Source organism: Aegilops tauschii, chromosome 3 (assembly GCF_002575655.3).
Source record: "Aegilops tauschii subsp. strangulata cultivar AL8/78 chromosome 3, Aet v6.0, whole genome shotgun sequence".
Taxonomy (NCBI): Eukaryota; Viridiplantae; Streptophyta; class Magnoliopsida; order Poales; family Poaceae; genus Aegilops; species Aegilops tauschii.
In genome coordinates, this window is record NC_053037.3 from 378,817,717 (window position 1) to 378,824,946 (window position 7,230).

A 7,230-nucleotide genomic window follows, 5' to 3' on the forward strand; every position below is an offset into this window, starting at 1 on the left:
CATGTGGGATAAAAGTTGGAAGGGTGGAGACGTCTTGCGTGATCATGCAAGCAAGGCATGTCAGAGGGTAGCCTATCGATTATGTCGGCAACAACGTCGGTACCAAGGGCGAGGGACGAAGAGAACCATTTTCCTGCTTGTTGAACGAGGCGGACCAATAGGCAAGGTTCTCGTCCATCGGTGGCTACCGGAATGTCATCAACAATAGTAACATGGTCTACTGGGAGAGTGGTACAATGAGGTGCTCAACTAAGGAGGGAATTATCTCTGCTCAGCTAAGTCAGATTACAAGAAAGGGTAAACAAAACAATGGAAAGGAAAATATGATTATCAAAGTAAACAGAACAATGGAAAGGAAAATGTGTTTAAACACATATTTCAAGGGTATATCCTTCCCAAGGGTAAGCAGAGCATGATATCCATGATTGGATAGAAGTAAAAAAAACTCTTTAGGTAAGGGGAGAGAAATTTCATGACATTACCCATACAACGGTGTTTGGATAATTGAGCGAGAAACATTTAGCATTGGGCTTCAAATGTTCTTGTTGTAAATTGGATTACCACAGACATGCTTCGGGATAGCATTGTCATGGTCTTGAAGCAAAAATCGGACTTTGGATACACAAAGGATCCATCAGGATAAACTTATTAAACAAGGCATTCAATTTCCTCATGGAAAAATGATTAACCCTGTTAAGAAGGAAACTATAACACTAGGTCCTCTGGTCAGGCGTGCTAGGCATGACATCACCTTACCGGGGCATATAGGGACCAATGTTATAACTCTTGAAAATATGTTCCAACCATCATATCTGACCGAGATTCAGATCTGATTGGTGTCAAAATACCTTAGACTCAGGATGCCTGAGAAGAAAGGTGCAACACAAATTGTCGAGGTGACATTGTATGATTCTCGGGAATTAAACCATGGAAGCGAGTTCCGAAACAAGAGTTCATCATTAAATCAAGGAGAGGTGAGGAGGTGACTGATTGACTCAGCGACAATCCATTGACATTTCCAAAAAGGATGGATTTCCACAACTATGTGAACAAGGAGATAACATTAGCTAGATCGAATGATATAATGAGGTATGCTCGAGGAAAACATACCCAATTAAATATTGGTGGAAAGCTGCACCCAAAATATGGGCTTAGGTAGCATGATCAATGTTGGAACGATGATTCGATAACCAATAGTCTAAGAATGAACTATCGACCATTAACTTACAAGCAATAGGGTTGCTAGAAGTTTTGACTTCACACATCATAGTTAAATGGCTGGTATCCCGGTTAGAAACAACACGGGGGCCAAAATATGAACGGAGATGGCGAGAAGTATTACTATATCAAGAATTCTTAAGAGGTGGAGCAATCCTCACAACATTCTTGATATAGAAGACAGTAATACTACAAGGTAGAACATAACCTAAGCTAGATAGCAAGGATATCAAGGTACAACACAAAACATGAACAAGTTTGTGTTGGGGGAAGGTAAGAATGTTGTCGATGATTACACAAATCATCGAGGGGCAAGGATGGTGTCGTGGAATTGTCACGGCAGATGTCCTCGAGCAAGGACTTAGTCGTGGAGCCATCGCAGCTAGGAAGCTTAAAGGGGTTAAACGGGACAAGGAACACGAGGGTTATACTGGTTCGGCCCCTTACGGTGAAGGTAAAAGCCTACGTCCAGTTGAGGTGGTATTGCTTAGGGTTTCGATGACCAGGGAGCTTAATCGCTATGCCCGGCTCTCGATCTGTTGTCTCTCGTTCTGAACCGCCGCCGGGTCGTCCCTTTAAATAGAGAGGTTGACGCCCCGCGGCTCTCAGAGTCCCGGCCGGCTTATAATAGTATCCGGCTCGGGCTCTTAACTACTCTTGCCTTACGTTACAAGTCTTGCCATAACGGCGGGTTATCACTACGGGCCTTAAGCCGCCTCCGGGTCTTAAGCCCATTATTGATCCGCCATCCTCAAGCTTGGTACTAGGCTTCACGTGATGATCATTATGACGTAACCCGGCCCCTCCTGGGCGGGTGACTCTAATGGTTATATCCTCAACATTAGGCCCCAAATTGATTTGAACCGGTTCATGTCAATCTTCAATCCCTTTGAAAGAAAATCTTCCGGCTTCTGCTTGTGCGAAAGTTATAACCCGCCGTGACGTCATCTTCTGGATTCTTGGTAACCCGCTGTGACGTCATCTTCCATTAAATTTCATTTTTTATTCTGTCATATCCCAACGGATCTTATCTTTAATGACCATCCCGAAAATCGAGGCGTTTCTTGTGGCGAGATAATCACGTCTTGGCCTCCTCGTTTCTCGCGCCCATTTATCAGTCACCCTTATAAATAGGCCCGGCCCATGAGCCTTCATTCACTCCTCTCTTCCCTCGTCTTCCTCCTCTGACGCCCGAGAGCTCGAGCTCCGCCGCCGCCGCCGCGCCCCTTGTCTTCCTCAACCTTGGCCGCTGCATCACCCTGAACTGGTTCAGAGAAACGGCGGCGACCTCCGCATCTCATCAGCGCCAGTAATTCCTTGCACCTCCCTACAGTAGATCCGCATTTAGGGTTCTGTCGTTCTTCCCCTGTTCTTCCCTGTTCATCTCAAGTTCTTCATAGTTCCGCCACCGAGGTTCCCTTTGATCTAAAAACGGTATAGACTCTCTGCGGTAGTAGTTTCTCACTCATTTTCATGCTAGTAGATCCCCTTTGTCCCCAAAAGGACCTCATGCTGAGCTTATGAACTTCTCTGTATCAGCTTTCTAGGTCTAGAAATTTTTCCTTTCTAGATGATCGTTTGATCCAAAATAATTACTACGATCTGTGAAACTTGTTTGTGCCACACTTAGTCAAAAATTGCATCCGTTAGCTATGGCGGCTCATATCTCCGGCTTAAAAGAGGCCATGCGCTGTGAAATTTCCGGCTCATTTATGATAGAGTTTTAAACGACTTGAATTACTCATGATGCCCACAGCGGCTTAGATAACCCGACACAATTAGCCATATACCATTAGGCCCCTTCATAAGCCGCCATCTTGAATACTGAAATGTAATCTTCCTCCGGCTTATATTTGAACCGGACATTTCCTTTTGTCATAGGCTTTCGTCTTTCACAATGCCGCCCAAGGCTCCCAAGGCACCCATTACGTGCAACTGGATGAGATCCAATGTTACTGATGATACTTTAGATGATTTCGTAAAGACGGGTTACCTGCCTAAGAAGGAGGTCATGTCCTATCGTGCCCCTGACCCGTCGGAAGAAAGACCTCAACCACGAGATGGAGAGGTTGTGATATTTGCTGATCACATGAGCCGGGGTTTTGCACCTCCCGGCTCAAAATTCTTTAGAGACGTTCTGAACTTCTTCGATCTGCGACCTCAAGACATTGGACCCAATTCCGTGTCGAACATTTGTAACTTTCAAGTGTTCTGCGAAGTATACCTTGGAGAAGAGCCCAGCCTGCTACTCTTTAGGGAGTTATTTTACTTGAATCGCCAGAATGGATGCGCCAACGGGCCTAGCATGGAACTTGGTGGAATCTCCATTCAACGACGGAGAGATTGCCTCTTTCCTTATGCTGAGCCGCCAAGCCACCCCAAGGACTGGAACCAGACATGGTTCTACTGCCAAGATACTTCTCCGGCTGATGAGAACCCTCTGCCCGGCTTTCGTGCCCTGCGTCTAGAGCCAAATCACCCCCTGCCAGATAAACTATCTCAAGCTGAGCGTCAACCACTGATCCCCACCATCAACAAGATTAAGGCTCTTCTGGGAAATGGCCTTAACGGCGTTGATCTAGTCCGGGTCTGGATAGCTTGGCGGGTGATCCCCTTGAGCCGCCGCCCCGGCTTAATGTGTAATTACACAGGCCGGAAGGATGATCCTCTGCGGCACAGCCCCAACGACCTACCTGAGGACGTTGTTGACGATATGACCAAGTCCCTCTTGAACGAGAGCTTAGCAGACTATGGGAGGACCGGCTTAAGCCCCTTCTGCCAAGCTAACCCGGCTCCGGCGGTAAGCTACCGATCTGAACACTTTCCTTTCCATTTTAACAATTTTCGTGTTAACTTCAAGGAAACCTTTGTTGCATTTTTCAGGCTAATGACAAGTTCTGGAAGGTCAGGTATGACCATGAGGCTGCTAAGAAAGCCAGGAAGGCTAAAAAAGCCGCCAGGAGAGCCGCTCCCCGCAAGAAGGGGAGTAAACCTAGCGCCTCAGGGCTGGTTCAGTTGGATGATAGCTCCGAGTCAGAGGTAGCCCTTGATTCTTTAGGCTCTTCCTTTGTTTTTCGTCTGTTTTTAACCACCTTATTGACACTGATTGTCAGCAGGATGATACCGGAGCGAGTAACCCGATGATGGAAGAGGTAACTATACTTTCCTCCGACCTAGAGCCCTTGCCAAGGCTGAAAGTCCGAAGAGTAACCTGGAAAGTAAGATTTTCACATCCTTTAGCTTATCAAGATCCTCAAATTCTTTTGAAGCGACAGATTCATGAGAGCCGGAGACACACCCGGAACAACAAGGATGCAGACCTCTCCTCCAGCTTACCTGAAGCATCAAGGAAGCGCCGGACTGAGGTTATCTCCAACTTATACCCTTTTCATCCTTTAGCGGGCGTCACTCGTCAACCACTCAATTCGTCGGATTCAAACTATCAGGAAACTTCACCTTCCTCCGGTGACTCCATGCAATCTAACTTGCCGGCTTTCAAGACCGCACCCGGGTAATGATGATCATCTCATTTTGTGCTTATCTTATTTGTGTTTTTTGTACTAACCTTTTGACTTTCAGTGCCCAAGCCAAGCTCAGCAAGAGGGCAAAGAAAAATAAGCCGGTCGAAGAGCCGGACTTAACTGAACCCAACGCCTCTGCCTCTGAGCCACCATCTGCACCAGCTCCGGAAACCGCCGCTTCAACTGAAGAACAAACCATGGCAGGTTCTGACAACCCGGAGATTCCCAGCTCAGCTCAGCCGGCCGATGACCCGGATGTGGTGATTACCCAGACTGAATATGTTGAGCCGGGAAGACCCACTGTGATGGCCAGATGCTCTGCCAAAGAAGAACTGCTGGAGCGCCGCAGGGCCAGACTGGAGATCACTGACTATGCTAACTTGAGCATTGGAGACATTGTTTCTGGTTACATTGGTCAAGTGCACAACAGCCGGGACCTGGAGATTGACATGGTAAAGCAGATACAGCAAAAATCTAAGGTACCACTCTCTTGCTTACTCCATAATCATCCTTACCATGCTAGCCCCCAAGTCTAATACTTATGATAGAATACGTTGTAGACTTAACTTCCGGCTTACCTTCATGAACCGGCAATTATAAATAGAATCTTTCAGCATACATTAGCCCTCAAGTGTCAAGTGTCTTTGCTTGCAAGGTGCTTGGGACTTTAATGTTGCATGATAATTACTCAAACTGTAACCCGGAATTTGTACAGGCTGTCTGCAAGAAATTTGAATCTGAAATCTCTGAGCTGAAGAACCGCCTGAAGACTCAGGAAACTGAGACCCGGAAGGCCAATGCCAAATTTGAGTTCAGTGTTGCTGCACAAGAAAAACTGAAGAAGAAGTTTGAAACAGAAAGAAAGACTTGGGCCGAGGAGAAAACTGCCTTGCTCAGCCGGGCCGAACAAGCGGAGGCTGCTCTGACTGAGAGAACCGCCGAACTCTCCGGCTTAAAACGCCATGTGTCACAGATGGTCTCCGCAATCTTCGGTAAGTCATTCTGCAAGCTTTTAACAAGTTTACAGTCTTTATGTCTTATAAGTCCACCACTGCCATCAGCTCACGTGACTTTGTTATACAGGTCCCAGAAGCTCCAACCTTAATCAGAATGTTCTGACCAAGCTGAAGGCTGTTTACACCTTGGTGGAGCAACTCTACACCGGGTCACAGCGTGCTTTAGCCGTTGTGGCCCTGTCCAATGAGGTTCCGACTCACCTGGCGGACGTACTCAGGCGGCTCGCCGTTCTTCCTCAGCGCTTCCAAGAGCTAAGATGGGCCTCTGCATGAGCCGGAGCTATATCTGCTCTGAGCCGGGCCAAGGCTTTTCTCCCGGAGCTAGACCCGGCCGACATCGCTCTTGGATACCCCAGCCTGAAGGAAGACGAGACCCCCTTCGACCAGAAAGACTTCGCCGCCTGCGTGAAAAGCGTGCGCCCGGTGGCTACCATGATTGGGAATGACACAGATCTTACCAAGTATCAGCCGGGCTATGACGCGGAGAATCAGAGTATCCCAACTCCACGCTATGAAGCAGTCAGCCTGATCCCGCCGACTCGTAAGCACACCTTCGCCCCAGAAGTTGACCCGGCCGGGTTAATTGATGATGAGGCTCAATTTGAAGCTTTGAGCGGCATTTACTGGAAATCATCAACCTTCCAGGTCATGGGAACAGCCGGAGGAGCGGAGAGGGATGAGCCGGAAGCTTCGACCCAACAAGCACCTTGATTTTTTAGGCGGCTCATGGTTACACTTTAAAAACAATGCCTCACCTTTTGGACTCGGGGAGTCTTGTAATAGAATAGGACAAACACTTAATTTGGTCATGCCATCGTGCATGTGTTGAATGCTTAACTCCATTGAAGCTGCTTCTTTATATTCCTCCGGGTTATATTTGATCATTTATTTTCCTTAAGCTGGAAGAATTGTCTTTAATTGTTCTGCATAGAAAAATAAATCACAAGTCTCTGGGCGGCTTACCGCATGGAGAGTCATACATCTTACACTTAACCCGGAACATAACCAAGGTCATAAAAGACCGGCTCTCAATCATACCTTCGGGATAACCACAATAGCCTACCTGCAAGCCTTGCAAGTATACTTCCGGTTCATGTAACCCAAATAGTGAGGTTGAGAACTCAACTCCGGTTCACCAGCATCGACAATGCTTATTGTGTGCTATCAACATTGTTAATCAAAGTTAAGCTGGCGGAGCAAGAACCGCCCTTGCACACTATTGATATGATCAAAACAACTTGTTGCAAACCAAAAGATCAAAACTTAGGGCTTCTGATTCGAATACGACCAGAGAACCATCCCAAAGGGGTTAAGCTAAGATTCGAATGCGATCATATAGCCCCCAGTGGCATTGGCGTTGCCGATCAAGAGGGTACCGACAGCTATGTTCTCTTTGGTTCGAATACGACCTATGTTGGAACAGGAAGCCCCCAAATGACCTTGAGAGTTGTTTAACGACGCTGATTCGAATACGA